This window comes from Pelophylax lessonae, assembly GCF_965119305.1.
Source record: "Pelophylax lessonae genome assembly, chromosome: 3".
Classification (NCBI taxonomy): domain Eukaryota; kingdom Metazoa; phylum Chordata; class Amphibia; order Anura; family Ranidae; genus Pelophylax; species Pelophylax lessonae.
Genome location: NC_138770.1, coordinates 172,295,217 through 172,315,566, shown reverse-complemented (window position 1 = coordinate 172,315,566; position 20,350 = coordinate 172,295,217).

Sequence of the window (20,350 nt, the reverse complement as noted above, 5' to 3'; positions counted from 1 at the left end):
CTACCAGCAGTACCAGCCAGCAGTAATCGCCAACAGTAAGTCACATGTGCTAGGGGTGCAACTATTCCCCAGCACATAATTGTAAATATCCCAGCATGTGAAGTGTTTCTGACTCCTACCACCATGACCAGTTCAAATCACTGAAGTAGTCATGGTAGTTAGAGTGTTACTTTAATATCTCTCAGAAGAAGTAAACCTCTGTAAACTGATTCCGTTTCATTTGATCATCCTCTAGTTGTGTTAAATTGATGGGGGGCGTTCTCCCTGAAATTAGTTTGTCACGTCCCTGAAATTAGTTTTTGCAGGTTGGGATGTCTGTGGCAAGCGCCTGTCGGCCCTGCGCTGCTGTCAGGCCACTTGACTGCAGGAATGCCTGTCCGCCTCCATAGAAACAGACCCACACAGGAAAGTAGAGCCTGACTCCCATCCGTGTGTGTGTGATCACCGGACCCAGCCGCTGAACTTGAAAGCTGTCATTAGCCTGGCACTGCTGTCAGGCTAATCGGGCCATGAAGAGGTGTCCACAGCAGCAGGAGTGCCTGCCGCAAAGCCGGGGGTACTGCTGTAGAAGCCTAAAGTGGAAACGCTAACTCACATTTTTGGGGGGTTCAGTGACATTACTACAGTAATCAGTGCTAAAAATAGGCACTTTTACTGTAATAATGACACTGGCAGGGAAGGGGTTAACCTAGGGGTGATCAACGGGCTTAAGTGTGAGCCTAGGGGAGTGTTTTCTAACTGTATGGGGGAGGGACTTGTGAAATGACCACAGAGACCTGTGATCCTAAATAGAAGGATCACAGGCGCTCTGTGATCATTTCGGAGAGAACAATGGTCAGCTGTGTTTACAACAGCTGACCGGTGTTCTCTCTCAGCGGGGAACGATCACAGGTGCCCAGTAGCAATCGCGGCCACCGGCCCTGTAGAACGGCATTCCTGCTGCCTAGTGGGGACAGGAGTGTGCCGCACTCACCCCCAACACTACTCCCATTTGCACAGTCGAGCCAGCCTGCCGCAGTATATATACAGCGGGCAGGTGGCAAGCAGTTAATCATTTGTCAGTTCCTTCTCATTGATCTAACTGCTGATAACCTATTCTCATTGATATACCTAAATCTACAGTATATCAAGTTATTTTTGTGATCATTTGGTCCAGATGTCCTTTTAAACAAATCTGACATGACAAATTTTTGTTTATTTTTTGTTTTCGGTCAGGAGCTTGTAACTCCCTGGTCATTCTCCTCTTGCTTCATCTCAAAAGAATTCTCTTGATAAGCAGCATGAAGATTCAATAGTGAATCATTGGAAGGCTTTTGGTGTAACTACATAATCCCCTCTGGGGCTCGGCCACAGAGAGCTGCATTCTCCAATGCTCCTCCTCCTCTCAATTCAGTACAGGGCTCTGCTTTTCTTTTAGTAAATCACAGTGCATATTTACTATAGAGCTTTGCAAAACACTGTTGCCTGGTAGGAAGTTTGTTCTTAAAGCCAGAGTCCAGTGAGCATGGGAAAAGTGATGGTCTTCCAGTTTGATGTTATGTCCCTTTGGTTGCTGAATCACAGTTCTGCCTTACTCCACATTTTTTTCCTGGGGGTTGTTATAATGTACGTTAGGATGGAGTTTTAGACTCCTACAAAAGACGCAGTATTTTTTCAGAACCACCTTATTGGAAAATAGTATACTGTTTATGTGATTCATTTGTTCTTGCGTTTTTTGTTTTTTGTATCACGCATTATGCCTATGAGCAGAATTTTACTAGTACATAAATTCCCTTATTAACATGTTGGTTATGTTAGAAGGTAAAAAAGAGTATCTACTGTTTTTGGTGCAAATTTATTTCAACTTAAAATGTTAGCTGAGCTCTATGTGTCAGGTGAAATTTGTTTTAGATGAGCATTTTCTAGTTGTCTACAGATGCAGCAGAATCTATTGAGCCCCGGTTCACACTTGTGCGTGTGCGGGGTTCGCATGTAATGTCGGAGCGCACTGCTCCGACATTACATGCGATCGGCTGTGCGGTGCGAGTTTAGCCATACACTTTGTATGGCTAAATTCGCACCGCAGCTGCACCAAACACGCACAGGGACCCTTTTTGGCAGCCGCATCAGGATCGGATCGCACAGCGGTTCACACTTGTGCGATCCGATCCTGTGCGAACTGCACGATCGCACTGCGATATGCGATCAAACTGGGGGTGTCGTTAAGATTACATTGACACCCCCAGCGTATCACATATGGCAGTGTGAACTGCCGGAGGTGCGTGTGCGATGCGGGAACAGGCTTCGGATTCGCAGCCTTCCCGCACTCGCATAAGTGTGAACCGGGGCTGAATGTGGTGATTTACACTCTAGCAAATAGTGTTCACCGTTTGTATCAGAATATTGTATTTACACTGTATCCCTAAGAATATTGTTCTCTTGGGCTCTTCCCTGTTTTTGTGGCTATGGCACTTTGGATCAGGTAGTTCAGCCTCCAGAGCCTCTTATGGATGAATGTTAGAATAGTGTTTTTATGCAATGAACTGTAGAAGATATCTGGTCCTTCTTGTTTTTCGTTTAACCACTTTCCGTAAACCGATGTACCTGTACATCGGCTTAAAGAAGTGGTTGTACCGGAATGATGCCTGCAGCTGCAGGCATCTCCCCGGTATAATTTTTTAGAGCGGACGGTCGGTTTTCTGATGATAACAACCGATGAGGCTCAGCAGCCGCTCGGCCATTATCACAGCGAGCAGGAGGGGACGTCCCCCTTCCGCCGCTCTGCCGGGTCTCCCATCCCACCGGGAGACCAAGCAAACCAGAAGGCACGTCCGCCAGCTGGTTAGAATCCCGAACAAAGCTGGATTTGGCTTTGATCGGGTCTCCGATCAAACAACCCGGAAGGAACGTCACAATGTCAATTCCGGTTTACTCGGCTGCCAATGGCGCTGATTTAAAAAAGTGACAGTATTCAAAAAGGCAGATTTCAGCGCTCTGAATACTTTGAAGTGCAGTGGAGGGGTTTGGGGTCTTTTAGAACCCAGATCGCTCCATAAAGAGTACCTGTCACTGTCTATTACTGTCACAAGGGATGTTTACATCTCTTAGCATTCCGTTGCGGACCGTGCTCTGCTCAGCGGCGATCAATCCGCCGATCCCTGCTGAGCCGGCGGATGAGCTTGCACACCAAAATAAATGCATGCATAAGTCGCAACCGCAAATATAAACAATGTTCAAATCACACACATGAGGTATCGTCGCGATCGTAAGACTGAGTGCAAAAATTCTAGCAAAAGACCTCCTCTGTAAAAAGCAAAAGACTAGTAACTGTTAAATTTTTTTTAAAGCGTCGCCTATGGAGATTCTTAAGCACTGTTGTTTGTCGCCATTCCACAAGTGTGCGCAATTTTAAACCGTAACATATTAGGTATCTGTTTACTTGGCGTGACATCATCTTTCACACCATACAAAAAAATTGGGCTAACTTTACTGTTTTGTTTTTTTTTTTAGATTCAGTGAAGTGTATTTTTCCCAAAGAACTGTGTTTGAAAGACCGCTGCGCAAATACCGTGTGAAAAAAAATATTGCAACGACCTCCATTTTATTCTCCAGAGTCTTTACTAAAAAAAAAATTGGTCCTTAAGTGGTTAATATTAAGTAACCAATTCTGGACCGGAAGTTTTAATAATGACCAGGCCGTATATTGATTGGTTTGGGCAAAATTTATCGCGTCTACAAACTAGGGGAAACTTCTAGTCTGTCATTTTTAGCAATCAGCAATTTTTAGCGGGACTGCAACATTGAGGCGGACAGATCAGACCCCTAACTGACATTTTTGACACTTTCGGGGGGACCAGTGACATTACTAGAGAAATCAGTGCTAAAAATATGCACTGTTACTGTAATAATGACACTGGCAGGGAAGGGGTTAACACCAGGGGCGATCAAAGGGTTAAATGTGTCCCTGTTCTTCTGCATGTAAAACACTTTAGAATTGCTTTCCCACTCCATTCAGTCTGGTTAGTTGGGGTAACTTGTTAACTTGCAGGACATGAGGACAGAAGTGTTAGCAGAATCACTCAGATTAACCACTTCTGGACCGGAAGATTTTCCTCCTTAATGACCAGGCCATATTTTGCGATTCGGCACTGCGTTGCTTTAACGGACAATTGCGCAGTCGTGTGACGCTGTATCCAAATAAAATTGATGTCCTTTTTTTCACACACATAGAGCTTTCTTTTGATGTTATTTGATCACCTGTGCGATTTTTTTCTTGCGCTATAAACAAAAAATGAGCGACAATTCTGAAAAAAAGCAATATTTTTCACTTACTGCTATGACATTCTCAAAAAAAAAAATTTAAAAATCACATTTTTTTTAACATTTAGGGCCGGTTCACATTAGTGCGATCACAGAGATAAATTACATGCGATCTCTGTGCAGTGCAAATTCCAGCCATGCAGTTTGTATGGCTGAATTCGCACCGCAATCGCACTAAACACGCACATGACCCTTTTTTTTATCCGCCGCAGAATTGGATCGCATGGTGGTTCACACTAGTGCGATCCGATTCTGTGCGAACTTGCAGATCGCACTGCGATATGCGATCTCAACTGGAGGTGTCCTTCACTTTTAATTGACACCCCCTGCGTATTGCATATGGCAGTGTGAACTGCCAGGGGTGCGGATGCGATGTGGGAACACGCTGCATATTCGCAGCATTACCGCATCGCAGAGGTGTAAACCTGGACTTAAGGCGAATTCGTTTTCTGTTATTTGTTTATGGTAAAAAAAAAAAAAATCGCAATAAGCGTATTTTGATTGGTTTGCGCAAAAGTTATCGCGTCTACTAACTACGGGAAAGATTTATGTCATTTTTATTGTTTTTTTTACTAGTAACGGCAGCGATCTGCGATTTTTAGCGGGACTGCAACATTGCGGCGGACAGATCGGACCCCTTACTGACATTTTTGACACTTTTAGGGGGACCAGTGACATTACTACAGTAATCAGTGCTAAAAATATGCACTGTTACTGTAGTAAGGACACTGGCAGGGAAGGGGTTAACATTGTGGGTGATCAAGGGGTTAAATGTGAGCCTAGGGGAGTGATTCTAACTGTGGGGGGGCGTGGCTTGTGAAATTATCATAGAGACCTGTGATCCTATATAGAAGGATCACATGGGCTCTGTGATCATTCCAGGGAGAAGAACGGTCAGCTGTGTTTACAATAGCTGACCGTTCTTCTCTCTTAGCAGGGAACGATCGTGGGTAACAGGCAGCAATCGAAGCCGCCTTCTCCATGCATTGGCTTCCCCGCTGCCGAGTGGGGGCGGGAGCGCGCGACCGGCGAAGGGTCAACATCGGTTTGCGCAAGGGGGGCCGCACTGCCGCAGTAAAAAGGCGGCGGGCAGTCGGGAAGTGGTAAACAAGACAAAGATAGGCAGTTATCACTTCACGCCTTAGGTCATTTTCATTGCTCAATATTGCGGTTTCAGCAATTTTAACTATTCACAAGGCTTTCCTTTCTTTTTCAGTCACATGTAAATGGCTCTTCTTTATCACAATCATAAATTTAAATCTGTCCCTAAAAGATGCTGATAGTGCAGTATATGCAGCCGCTACATAGGAGTGCCCTGCTCTTTATGTCCATCCTACTTTTTTGCATTTATTACGCACGTCCCCACTTTTTATTTGAATAAAGAAAAAAAGAAATAATAGTATGAATATTTGACATTGATATTTTTTCTGGTGTGGAGGATTTTATTTTTCCTCCTGTTAAAATTCCATCTCTCTTGCAGGGTATACGGGGTATGTATTTGGAATAGCTGGATGCTCATATTCCCTATTTGCAAGTGTGAGCTGTGTTGGATATCTTTGTTGTTCACCTGGAAGGGAATGATTTAGGTGGATTCAAAATATTAGACCTTCTAAATAAAATGGGAACTGTTCTGTCTACAATTAATGTTTTTCTAGGCCCGGGCTTCAGTTCATGGTAAAGTTACCATAAAATGTGGATTGATTGATATGCCGATAAGCAACCTGGCTTTTGGGTAATGTCGCCCACTTTGTCGGTGGGCAGTGGTTGGTAAAATGTTATTTGGTTGGAATGAGATATTGCTGCTTGAGTCATAGTGACTAAGCATGTTGGTCTGTTAATGGTTAACAGCGGTTCGGTATAAAAGTTAATTTCATAATCAAAATTGTTTTAAACCCAATAAAGGGGCCATGGCCTAAAATTTTTCTACAATACTTGTGTGTTTATTTTATATTTTAGGTATGTTCTTCTGGTATAATGAGTGTTAATGGGGTGTACAATCCCATGTCAGGGCCACAAGGAATAAAATAAGGAGTGGCCCCATGGGATTGTCACCCCGAACACCCATTTGTTTTATAAATACATTTTACTTTTAATAGAGGGCTATGTTGATTGTTAAGTACATGTCTCTTTGGCTGCTTGGCCGGTTCTTTTTCTTTTGTGTTTCAGGTGACAAGCTGCCTACTGTTGCTAGGAAGATTTACCTCAGCACTGGATTGGAGACAAATCTTTTGGCGGGAAACATCCAGCCAATAAGTGTAACCCAAGGCTTGATAAACCCCAGGCACCAGGTTGCCATGGCGACTAGAAATTGCATCCTGGCGCCTGGGCTTGTCAGCCCATTCACTGCCGGGGTTGCAGGCTATAGGATTCTGAGAGTGACATTCTCTTACGCAGCCCAGAGCATGCGCTGATAGTTCCCCCCCTCCCCTCCACACAGACGATAGAGGAGACAGATAGCTGGTCAGCTTCTCCTCCTCCCACCCTCTCCTCCTGTGCAGTGGTCCCAGGTGCACATGGAGCCACCAGGGCCGGTCAGATTGTGGCTTCAGCAGAGAGCACAGGCAGAAATACTGTAGCTACATATATCCTGTAGACTGGGTGAGAATAAGATATGATCCTTGCAAACCTCATGCCGCCTATTTACACTGCTGTTATCTGCAATGTACTCTCCCTGGCAATTAACCCTCTCATAGGATGCTAGGGGATGACTTTGCTTATCTACTCTGCTTCATTTAAGTGCTGCTTACCTAAATGGGTAAACGATTAATGCTTTACAGCTTAACATCTGCAGGCTTTTGCTTCTAGTATGAATGGCATTTGTGCCTGCTTGTATATCTGGTTAACCCTTCATAGCTACCTGGGACTATATGGCTAATGCTGCCTTCTGACATACAAGGAAATGTGTAATTTCTGATTATAGATCAGTCTGGGTTTTACTGTCCATCCTGCTGACTACATTTAAGACTGACGGATTATTTCTTTTTTTTTTTTTTTTGTGTGTCCATTTAACTACACATGTCTCTATTCGGAGTGAACAGTGAAGTCTGCTGAAGAGATCAATGATTTTGCCCTGCCCCCTTATAATCTATCCAATCTCTGCTGTCCTGCTCCATAAGCCCCCCTCCACCCACTGATGCGCACAAACAGACACATGCACACACACGCGCTTTCTGTGTGTATGTTAAGGTGTGTGACAAATTGGAGTACATGCACACTAAAGGCTGGAAAATTAGTGAGTTTAAACACCACCTCTACCCTTGAAAGTTGCACTAATGCCCTCTCTGCTGCTCTGAGTCTCTGATTAAAAAAAGACTGCCACTCCTCTGAAAAGCAATCCACACACAGATTTCTTTTCGGAGAGAATTGACAGGCAGTGAGAAGGCAATATGTAAATGCTGCAGCATGGACCCTTTTATTTGAATGGGTTGCGTTCAGTAGTAGTGGGTTGTAATTCTTGAGAGTAGGTGCATAAATTATGGCAGGCTTATAGGGGCACCAGTGCATTACTTTGCCCAGGGTCCCATGATGCTACTAAGATGGCCCTGTATGTTTGGGTGGGAAGTTTAACTTTTTTAGCTAGCTCCTAGATTCAAAGCAAATTTGTCAAGCCCTGGTGTAACTGTTTACTTATGTCCTCTCCTGTCACTGGGGGGAGTCAGCATTTACCTCAGGTCTGTTAGCTGGACTCGCCTCTGGATTCTCCTCAGCCTTCCCTCTGGATCTTTTGACCTGCTCTCCCAGCCTCTCCCTTTGTTATTTCCCCTCATCGTGGTCCACCTTTATGTGGGTAACCTCGCCCCCTTTGTGGGTGGACAGTGGTTGTTACACTGTTATTGGTATAAGATACTGCTGCTTGAGTCTTAGTGACTAAGCATATTGGTCTGTTATTGGTTAACAGCAGTTCTGTTTGGTATTGAAAGTCCATCTTTTTGGGTAATGTGGCCCACTTTGTGGGTGGACAGTGGTTGGTATAAGGTATTGCTGCTTGACTCATAGTGATTAAGCATGTTGATCTGGTAATGGTTAAAAGCGGTTCTGTTTGGTATTAAAGGTTAAAGTTCATTTCATAATTAAAATTTTTTAAGCCCAATAAAATTTTCCTCGGAACAAAGGGTTTGTACCAGACAGTGGGTTGTAAGGAGCAAGTCACGGGATGTCTAAGGGCTCTTTCACACGGTCCGCTCCGTAGGCGGATCCGTGTTGCTCAGCGGGGATCGATCCGCGATCCCCGCTGAGCCGGGCGGGTGACAGCTCCATCTCCGCTTGCAGAGCGGAGAGGGAGGTGTCTCTGCCCCCGCTGCCCTCTATGGGGGATCGGATGAGAGCGGACCGCTTGTCCGCTCTCATCAGATCCGTTCCGCTCCGATTACTGAACGGATGGAAAAATAGGGTTTCCATCCGTCCAGATTTCAAGCACGGGATCGGATGCGGATGGCAGCGGGTGTCAGCGGAGGTGTCTCCGCTGACATCCGCTGCCCCATAGAGCTGCATGGAGGATCCGATCAGATCCGCCTAAGAAACTGACAGGCGGATCTGATCGGACCGCCCGTGTGAAAGAGCCCTAAATGTGCTATACGATCTCTTCACACTTAAGAGAGAGCTAAAAGTGGGGAAAGTCTTCAGTGGAGGTAATCTAAGGGGAGAGTCTGTACTGGGAATGTGGGGGGGGGGGGGGGGCAATATTTGTTTAACAGTGGCCAGTGTGTTACCTACCTCTGAGCCCTGTGCAATGCATACTCCTGAGTAGGGTTGAGCGAACATGGACTGTATTATTCGTGTTCGTACCGAATAATTGGATTTTTGTTACCCGAACACGGACACGAACACTTTACTGTATATTCGGGTAAAAATCCGTGTTCGGTCGTTTTATTTACGGGTTTTGCATGCTTTGGCGCGCTTTTCATGGCGGGCTTTCAACAGCCAATCAACACGCGTTTAACTGGTGTGCCTAAGCCATCCCAGCCATGCCTACAAATGTATCAGTAGCTGTGATTGGCCGTCTGAAGCATGTGACCAAGTCTTTATAAGTTTGAGGCAGCGCCGCTGCGGCATCATTCTGCTGTTTAGATCAGGGAGAGAGCACACATCAACGTGCTGGCTGCGGATTAGGGACAGACAGGAAAAAAAAAACATTTGTGTCCGGATAGAATTGAGGGACAGGTCGGAGTGTGTTAGGCAGGGCGAGTTGTAGGCATTTTAGGGAGAGAGTCTGCTGATTTTTTAGGGACAGTGCGTTCTACAAACTACAATCGACATTGCTGTGTGGGGTGGGGTTTGCAGTCACCCGATCTACGATCTTATCAATCCTGTTAGGGAGAGAGTCTGCTGATTTTTAGGGAAAGTGTGTTCTACAAACTACAATCGATATTGCTGTGTGGGGTGGGGTTTGCAGTCCCGATCTACGATCTTATCAATCCTGTTAGGGAGAGAGTCTGCTGATTTTTAGGGAAAGTGTGTTCTACAAACTACAATCGATATTGCTGTGTGGGGTGGGTTTTGCAGTCCCGATCTACGATCTTATCAATCCTGTTAGGGACAGAGTCTGCTGATTTTTAGGGACAGTGTGTTCTACAAACTACAATCGATATTGCTGTGTGGTGTGGGATAGGAGATAGGCAGGTGTCAGTGGTCCACATCCATTTTGCTGTGTGTGGGCTGCAGTGAACACAATCTTTTTGGGGTGCAGTGAACGCAATCTTTTTGGGGTGCAGTGAACGCAATATTTTTGGGGTGCAGTGAACACAATCTTTTTGGGGTGCAGTGAACACAATCTTTTTTGCCCACTGAGGAGGAGGGAGAAAAGTATTTTTCTATCAGGCACTGTGTGCAGCCTTTTTCCTTCAGCTGTGCTGTGCTGAGTGACTGATCATACACTGCTGTGTTCAGTTCACATGTGCTAATATTGAGTGGTTTCAAAAATCATACACTTTTTTTCTATTCCACTATTCAATATACAGCCTTGGGTTAAAAAAAAAATTAAATTGTGGCCTGCAGCAGAGCTGAATGATATTTAGGGTTTTTGGGGTTCATCTCATACTTCTGAAGATTTGAGGGTGTTGCCTGTTCCATACTCCTACTCCTCATCCAGCCTTTTAGGGGTACAAACAATAGTAATTGGGGCCTAGTGTGGTTGTGTACGTGTGATATACATACACTTTTTTTGATCATATTTTCTATTCCGCTATTTAATCAAAAACCTTTGGGGATCAGTTAAATTGGGGGATAGTCTGTGTCGGTACGTGTGAGATCCACCTTTCCAAGTTTTTGGGGTTCATCTCATACTTCTGAAGATTTGAGGGTGCTGCCTGTTCCATACTCCTCCTACTCCTCATCCTGCCTTTAGGGGTACAAACAATAGTAATTGGGGCCTAGTGTGCTTCTGTACGTGTGAGATACATACACTTTTTTTGATCATATTTCCTATTCCGCTATTCAATAAAAACCTTTGGGGATCAATTAAATTGCGGGATAGTCTGTGTCGGTACGTGTGAGATACACCTTTCCAATTTTTTGGGCGAATCTCATACTGCCGAGGATTTGAGGGTGCTTCAGTCTGCCTCCTGCCTGTTCCGAACTCCTCATCCTGCCTTTAGGGTAGAAAAAAATTGTAATCGGGGCCTAGTTTGTGTTTGTACGTGTGAGATACACCGTTTTGTAAAATTTGTCCTATTCCAATATACACCCTCTTTGAGTGTAAAAAATTAAATTGCGGGATAGTCTGTATCGGTACATGTGAGATACACCTTTTTAAATTTGTTTGGCGCATCTCCTTCTACCGCCGAGGATTGCAGGGCGCTTCAGTTTGCCTCCTGTTCCCAACTCCTCCTACTCCTCTTCCTCATCCTGCCTTTAGGGTACAAAAAATTGTAATCGGCGGGGCCTAGTCTGTGTTTGTACGTGTGAGATACACCATATTATAAAATTTTTCCTATTCCGCTATTCAATAAACACCCTTTTGGAGTGTAAAAAATTAAATTACGGCATAGTCTGTATCGGTACGTGTGAGATACACCTTTTAAATTAGTTTGGCGCATCTCCTTCCCCCGCCAAGGGCGCTTCAGTTTGCCTCCTGTTCCCAACTCCTCCTACTCTTCTTCCTCATCCTCCCTTTAGGGTACAAAAAAATGTAATCGGGCCTAGTCTGTGTTTGTACGTGTGAGATACACCGTTTTTTATCCTATTCCGCTATTCAATATACACCCTTTTGGGGTAAAAAACATTAAATTGCGGCATAGTTTTACAACTTGCCTGTTTGGGGGACAAACCACACACCGTGCAGGAGTTGTGGAGGAGCATGGAACAGCAGACAAATGAGTGGTTGCTGCCAGCGAGCCTCAAGCCCGGCCTGGTGGTGTGCGATAACGGGCGAAATCTCATAGCAGCTCTGGGCCTAGCCGGTTTGACGCACATCCCTTGCCTGGCGCATGTGCTGAATTTGGTGGTGCAGAGGTTCCTTAAAAACTACCCCGATATGTCAGAGCTGCTGCAGAAAGTGCGGGCCGTCTGTGCGCACTTTCGGCGTTCTCACCCTGCTGCTGCTCGCCTGTCAGCGCCGCAGCTTAACTTCGGCCTTCCCGCTCACCGCCTCATATGTGACGTGCCCACAAGGTGGAACTCCACCTTGCACATGCTGCAAAGACTGTGCGAGCAGCAGCAGGCCATAGTGGAGTTTCAGCTGCAGCACGCACGCGTGAGTCGCTCTGCGGAACAGCACCACTTCACCACCAATAACTGGGCCTCCATGCGAGACCTGTGTGCCTTGTTGCGCTGTTTTGAGTACTCCACCAACATGGCCAGTGCCGATGACGCCGTTCTCAGCTTAACTATCCCACTTCTATGCCTCCTTGAAAAAACAATATGGGCGATGATGGAAGAGGATGTGGCACAGGATGAGGAGGAGGATGAAGAGGTAACATTTCCAAGGCTTTCAGGGCAGTCATTCGCAAGGGGCTCCGAGGGTGGGTTCCTGCACACACAAACGCCAGGGACACAATTGTCCAGCAGGGGCACAGTTCTGGAGGATGAGGAGGATGAGGAGCTGGAGGAGGAGATGGAACCATGTTCACAGCAGGGTGGCACCCAGGCCAGCTCATGGCCATCACTGGTGACTGGCTGGGGGGATACAGAGGACACGGACGATACATCTCCCACAGAGGACAGCCTTTCGTTGCCTCTGGGCAGCCTGGCACACATGTGCGATTACATGCTGCAGTGTCTCCACAACGACCGCCGAGTTGCCCACATTCTAACTTGTGCTGATTACTGGGTGGCCACGCTGCTGGATCCCCGTTACAAGGACAACGTACCGTCCTTAATTCACTCACTGGAGCGCGATCGCAAGATGCGCGAGTACAAGCGCACGCTGGTAGACGCGATGCTGCTGGCATTCCCACCTGACAGCGGGGCCACAGTGGAAGCACAAGGCAGAGGAGGAGGAGGAAGAGGTCGCCAACGCAACCAGGGCACCGCCAGCACCTCAGAAGGCAGGGTTAGCATGGCCGAAATGTGGAAAAGCTTTGTCAGCACGCCACAACAAACAGCAGCACCAGCAGCTCATATGGAACGTCTTAGCAGGAGGCAGCATTTCACCAACATGGTGGAGCAGTATGTGTGCACACGCCTACATGTAGTGAATGACGGGTCTGCCCCCTTCAACTTCTGGGTCTCCAAATTGGGCACATGGCCTGAGCTTGCCCTTTACGCCTTGGAGGTGCTGGCGTGCCCTGCAGCCAGTGTATTATCTGAACGGGTATTTAGCACGGCTGGGGGCGTTATAACAGACAAGCGCAGCCGCCTGTCCAGAGACAATGTGGACAAGCTCACGTTCATTAAAATGAACCAGGCATGGATCCCACGGGACTTTTCCGTACCTTGTGCAGAATAGCGATGGATACTGACCTTACCCACCCATTGTTCCATTTCTGCTCTTTCTCACTCTTTTGGGGTGTACCCTCATTTAAAATTTGTGAAAAGAAGCAGTGTTGGCTACCTCGTCCTCCTTTAGGGCCAGATTAACGTAGGGGCTATTGTAGCTGCAGCTCCAGGCCCCTACCTTTTATATAGGCCCCGGGTTGGCCATATTCACTGTTACTGCTCTTCTGTCACTTGTAAACACAGAAGTCTGGCTTCTATGCTCGCTTCCCCAAGCAGCTCCCTCAGAACCTCCCCACACAGCACGAAGGCTGGACAAGGAGGGACAGTTGCCGATGCATGGATGTGTTTATGGGCTTCAGAGACAGCATCCCATGTTGAATTAGGCATGCATGGCTGCACCCTTCCTTCACTGGGTGCATGCCAAGGCACGGCCCTTAAGGCCCTTCAAAATCCTCAGCACCAAGCCCATGATGCTCTTAATCCGGCCCTGGTCCTCCTCCACCGCCGCTTCCACCTACACCGCCCATAGGTGTGCGCAGCCTATTGCATTAGGGTGTGCACCCCAAAGTTTAAATACACATGCATGTGTTTGCCTACATGTACATGGCCCCGATACATTACTCTCCCTGCTGGCAAAGTGAAATAGAGCAGAGCAGGTCCGAGGGAGATCTTTCCCATCTCCTCACTGGCAAACAGAGCGATAATGCTAATGTGCCCTAGGTGATTAGGGTGTGCCCAGGCACACCCGGCACACCCTGTGCGCACACCTATGACACAGCCACATCCACCACCACCTCAACCTCCCTCCTACTCCATATGGGCCTCGTCCTTCAGAGATGAAGAACATTGTTTTATTTTTCTGTTTTTTTTTTTTGTTGTTTTAAGTTATTTCCCTATCCACATTTGTTTGCAGAGCACTTGCCATGCTCTTAAATAAGTTTTGCTGCCATTTGCAGCACTCTAGCCCTTTCCTTTGGTGTTTTAGAGCCATTTTAGTGCCTGAAAGTTCGGGTCCCCATTGACTTCAATGGGGTTCGGTGTCCGGGAAAAGTTCGGCAAAAGTCCGGGACACGGACCCGGACTTTTTTTTAAAGTTCGGCCGAACCCGCCGAACACGGACATCCAGGTGTCCGCTCAACTCTACTCCTGAGCACTTTGTGAAACACACTTTTGAGCCCTCTACTTCATATGCTATGTACTCCTGAGCCCTACAAAAGAATCAACCTGAGCCCAACACCCTGTGCACTCCCATGCTCTGTGCAATGCGCACTCCTGTGCTCTGAGTGATACACGCTCCCCTACTCTGTGAAATGTGCACTCCTGTGCTCTTAGTGATACACGCTCCCGTACTCTGTGAAATGTGCACTCCTGTGCTCTGAGTGATACACGTTCCCGTACTCTGTGAAATGTGCACTCCTGTGCTCTTAGTGATACACGCTCCTGTACTCTGTGAAATGTGCACTCCTGTGCTCTGAGTGATACACGCTCCCGTACTCTGTGAAATGTGCACTCCTGTGCTCTGAGTGATACACGCTCCCATACTCTGTGAAATGTGCACTCCTGTGCTCTGAGTGATGCACGCTCCCTTACTCTGTGAAATGCGCACTCCTGTGCTCTGAGTGATACCTGCTCCTGTACTCTGTGAAATGCGCACTCCTGTGCTCTGAGTGATACACGCTCCCGTACTCTGTGAAATGTGCACTCCTGTGCTCTGAGTGATACATGCTCCCGTACTCTGTGAAATGCGCACTCCTGTGCTCTGAGTGATACCTGCTCCCGTACTCTGTGAAATGCGCACTCCTGTGCTCTGAGTGATACCTGCTCCCGTACTCTGTGAAATGTGCACTCCTGTGCTCCGAGTGATACACGCTCCTGTACTCTGTTAAATGCGCACTCCTGTGCTCTGAGTGATACCTGCTCTCGTACTCTGTGAAATGCGCACTCCTGTGCTCTGAGTGATACCTGCTCCCGTACTCTGTGAAATGCGCACTCCTGTGCTCTGAGTGATACACGCTCCCATACTCTGTGAAATGCGCACTCCTGTGCTCTGAGTGATACACGCTCCCGTACTCTGTGAAATGTGCACTCCTGTGCTCTGAGTGATACACGCTCCCGTACTCTGTGAAATGCGCACTCCTGTGCTCTGAGTGTTACACGCTCCCATACTCTGTGAAATGCGCACTCCTGTGCTCTGAGTGATACACGCTCCCGTACTCTGTGTGACACACGCTCCCGTGCTCTGTGCGACACGCACGCCTGAGCCCTGCAGCCTGTGCAATGCATACTCCTGAGCCCTGTACTCTGTGCAAAATGGGGGGGGGGGGTGAGTGCCTGCACCTATGTTAGATCTAATAAATAGAAAAAAGTGCGAAAACTTTTTGAAGACCCCCCTAACAAACCTACTCACTGTCTCTGCACACTCAACAGACTCTCTGCCAAGCAGAATCAACTCCAAGTACCTTCAGCTTGGCAATGAGTCCTCCAAGGAAAAAAACAACGCTGATCCTCCTGACCCACTTCCCCACTGGTCTCTGCCCAACAGTGGTGAGCATACAGCCACAACTGAAGCACTTTACATATCCGCTTTAAGGAGACCCTGTCATTTAAATGAAAAAATTGATAAAGGCATAAATTGGAGGCAACTAGAGGTTCTGTCCAAGGGTGTAGGAACCCACACAAATCTGGGGGGGCAGCATTTTTACTTGCCAGGTATATGCTTTTTCAGTAAACTGCGAGAGAGAGAGTGTGTGTGTGCTCCTTACATTGGTGGTCAATGGGAATGGGTGTCAATGGGTGTCAATGTCAATGGGAATGGGTGGTCAATGCTCCTTACATTGGTGGTCAGTGGTAAGAATGTCCCTTACATTGGTGGTCAGTGGGAAGAATGTCCCTTACAGTGATGGTCAGTGGGAAGAATGCTCCTTACATTGGTGGTCAGTGGGAAGAATGTCCCTTACATTGATGGTCAGTGGGAAGAATGCTCCTTACATTGGTGGTCAGTGGGAAGAAGGAGGAGGACACACCCAAGGAGCTCTCTGTGAGAACCAGCCCTTTTCAAGCCTGGGCCTTGCTTGCTAGCTTGGCCCAGGAACAATGCCTGATCCTGGGGGAGGCCCTGGGAGGGACCCCCCTGATGACACGGGGCCTAGTGAGGAGGAGGTGGAGGACCTGTCTGTGGGTCCAGGCCCCGATGAGAATGCGGATGTCTTCAGCCAGAAGGTTATCAATCGTTTTAGGGCGATTGGAAGAGCTGAAGAAAAGCTTAAAGTTTTGAAGGCTGAACACAAATCCTTCAGAGCCAAATACTGCCAGGCCTGGAGTAAAAATCGTACAGCCATGAAGCCTGAGTTACAGGATCTGGAAGATAAGGTAAAGAAACAATCTTTATTGTTGGAAAAGTTGAAAGATAGAAGCGGAGTGTTTAAAGAAAAATTTGATAATGAGAGGAGATTTGCCAGCCAAACATCAGCAAGCTCTGTGGATCAGCAGCCTCAGTTAATGGATGACCAGGCTCCATCTGCCTCTGCACCTCTCCCCCCATGCCAGAACTGGGAATCGCCAGCGGCAACCAGCCAGGGGGTTGAGAGTGGGCATGGATCCCTGACATTTATCCAGGAGATCACCCCTGAGAGCAGATAAGTTTGCATTCACTGATGATCCATCAGAAATCCCTGTGGATGGGCAGAGGAGATACAAACCAGCAAAGCCAGTACTGGTGGAGAAATCCCGGTATACCATGCTGCCATCCAACATGTCTGCCCCACCTGCTGTAGTGGATGGTGTCCCAGGTGAGAAGGAGCTTTGCCTACAGCTACCTATTGGAGATTCTGCTGTGAACACAACCAGTACAGACATGCAGGGAAAATCCCTGACCGTGAAATCCCCGGACCATCAGGTGAATGTGGATGGACCTGCATCTAACACCCCAGACATGGATTTTGCTGGTCTGGCTGAGACCAGTAGTCCCTCTGAAAGCAAAATGGCTGCCAGCTCCAAGGAGTCTGTTTCACTTTCACCAGAGCTTCCCAGTGTTTCAGGGCTGATTGACCAGCTGTTTGCTGGTGGGGGAGGGGATCAGCATGCTGCTGTGTTTGGAATGGAGGCAGCCATGGAAGTTACCTGCAGTGTTTTACCTGCTGCTGTGCTAGAACAGAATTCCATTTCCACAGCTGAAAACCCTGTCCCAGTGGAAGAGAAGATGACAGCTGAATCTCTTACCAGTGCAGCACCAACTATGGATTCTGCTGTGAAGACAACAAATATCCCAGCAAGTATTAAAAATGACAATAATCATAAAGCAATGAATGTGGTGGGTGGTGGTGAAGGGGATAATATTGCTGGGAAAAATAGAAATGACATTTCTCCTCCTGCTCAGCAGAGGAAAGATTTATCGATTGTACAGATCAATCCCGGATCTGTACAATCGTTATCTGTTATGTCTGTGTCGGATGTTTCAAAACAAACTGATGGATTTTCTGCTGGGAGGAATGTTGGAAGCTATGCTTCAGTTTTGGGGAGTCACACCAGGGTGGGTGGTGGGGTTTCGGTTAATAATCGCAATTCAAGGAGGTTTGTTGGGGGGTTGGTTAGTGGGTATAGGAGGAGGAATGTGGTACAGTTGCGGTGGGAGGGCGATGGAACGCCGCCAGTAAGGGGGAGAGTGGCCGAGTTGGTCTTGGAAATGGGATTTAAAGCTTGTGACATTTTTGCTTTGATTTGCCCGGTGGGAAGTTATGAATTTGATTTATCATTTGTGAAACCTGAGAGTTTGGATCTCTTTTGGGAGAGATTTAGGAGGTGCAAGGGCCTTCAGCAGTGGAGTGGTTTGGTGCCAAAGGTGATCTCAAGACAGCCTCTGATAAAGTCGGTGACCATCTTGGTGCGTAACGAATCCATACCAGAGGCTGATTTATTAGTATGGCTACGCCGATATGGCGAGGTCCTCACTCCACTGCGGAAGGTCCTTGATGAGCATGGGATATGGACAGGGGCCTGGACAGTGTCACTAAAATTGGGGGTGCTGGGCGATGTAGTTCAGCACCTTCCCTGCTCAGCCTTTCTGGGTAGGGATAGGCTGACCATTTTCTACCAAGGTCAGCCTAAGGTATGTAATAAATGTGGTGATAAAGGCCACTTTGCATCGTCCTGCACCCACAAGAAGTGCTCACTGTGCCAGGATTTAGGCCATTTGGCCAGAGAATGCACCCAGATTCGGTGCAATTTGTGCCAGCAGCTGGGTCATCCATATAGCCAGTGCCCAGAGGCACTGCATAACCTGCCAGGATTGGAGACTGAGCTGCAGAGGCTTGATAAAGAAGATGAAGCAGCTGAAGTTAGAGAGGAAATTGTTGTTGCCCCTCCTGTGTCTGTTGTGTCAGATTCTGTTTCCCCTAGTGATGTGGTCCCTGTGTCTGTCCCTCCTGTTGTTCCTACATCTACTGTGCGTAGATCCTCCAGACTAGCGGAAGCTGCTGGGGGGGCGGGTATAGTGGATCTTCCCCCTCGGCCTACTCCACCTCCAGTCCCTGTCTCTCGACACCGCAAACGCGGCCAAGAGGGTGCAGGGGTGCTGGATGGTGGTGGGATCGATGGGGTTGAGGGAGGGGTGTCCATGTCCCATGTCTCACCCTCTGTTGTGGAGGATTCGGATGAGGAGGGGTGGGAGAGGACAAAGAGGAAGAAAAAGAAGAAGAGGAAGACCAGTAAAGCGGTCGTTTCTTCCTTACAGTTAGAGCCAGGAGGGGTTCCTCTTGGCAACACATTTTCGGTTTTATCAGGGGAGGAGTTAGTATCCGATTTATCTACTTCTTTATCATCTATGGATGAGGGGGAGTCACATAGTGTAAAGAGAGCTGCTTCGGGTGATGAGAGTGTGGTGGAGGTTAAGAAACGACTACCCCAATCATCCTGATGGCAGTGCCCGCTCTGATAAAGGTGGCGACCATTAATGTCGCCAGCGTGAAATCTGCAAGAGCTCGTGATATTGCCTTATTTTTGCTCAGTGAGTTTGATGCTGAGATTTTATTTTTGCAAGAGACCTGGCTCAATACTTTGGCCGATGTCCATCTAGCAAAAAGGGAGTGGAGATGCGGTCCCTCCTTTTGGTCTCTTGCGGCTGAGCCTTGCAGCGGAGTTGCGGTTCTTTTTAAAACCGATATGGTAACGTGCCGGCGGATAATTGAGGTAGAAATGGGGAGATGCATGGTCTTAGACGTCTCTGTTAGGGGGCAGGACCTGCGCCTCATCAATATCTATGGACCGCAGTCAAAATGGGACAGGAAAGGCCTCTTCACAAAGATCAAGCCCTTCCTTTTTACATCCCAGCAGGTTGTCTTTGGAGGTGACTTTAACACCATAATTAGGCCTGAAGACAGGAGGGTCTCCATAGACAGGCTGGGTTATGATAGCGTTTTTCTTAGAGATATGGTTAGACAAGCAGGCCTGGTAGATGTGCACATTAAGCACTGCCCTGGCAGCACGGGATTCACGTTTCAGAGAGGGAATAGTCAGAGTAGGATAGATAGGTTTTTTTTAAAGGAGAACTCTGCTTTCTCGGCTCCTGAGTTGAGGGCGGTGGAGTTCTCTGACCACTGTATGCTGTCTGTGACTCTGAATGCCTCGGACACTCCACCCAGGGGAAGGGGTACCTGGAAACTGAATTCGGCTCTCCTGGAAGATGTAGAGGTAAGACAATCCTTTGAGGATTTTTTTCAGGCACAGGTTTCTATTCTGGACTTTTGCAGCAGTAAGTCAGAGTGGTGGGAGCTTGTGAAACAAAGGGCGATTGGACTTTTCAAGGCCATAAGTAAGAAGATGCAGCTTGGTATGTATATTGCCTACCAGCATTTGCGGAGGAAGCTTGATCGTCTTGTCTCGTATGGAGGAGATCCAGGGGAGATCTCGGAGGTAAAGCTTCTTCTTAGGAAGTGTCAATACGACCGGCATGCCTCCTTGGTTCTGGAGAGAGATTATGGGAAATATCACTCGCCTGATCCTTACCAGAACTGTAAGCAAGGCATAGCAGTTAAGACGGTCATAGGTCTGAGGGATAGTACGGGTTCCCTGGTGAAGTCCAGATCAGGGATCCTGGAGATCTTCAGGTCATATTACGCAGACCTTCTGGGAAGAAAGGACCTTAATCGGGACAGGATGGAAAGCTTTCTGGATTCTACTCCAG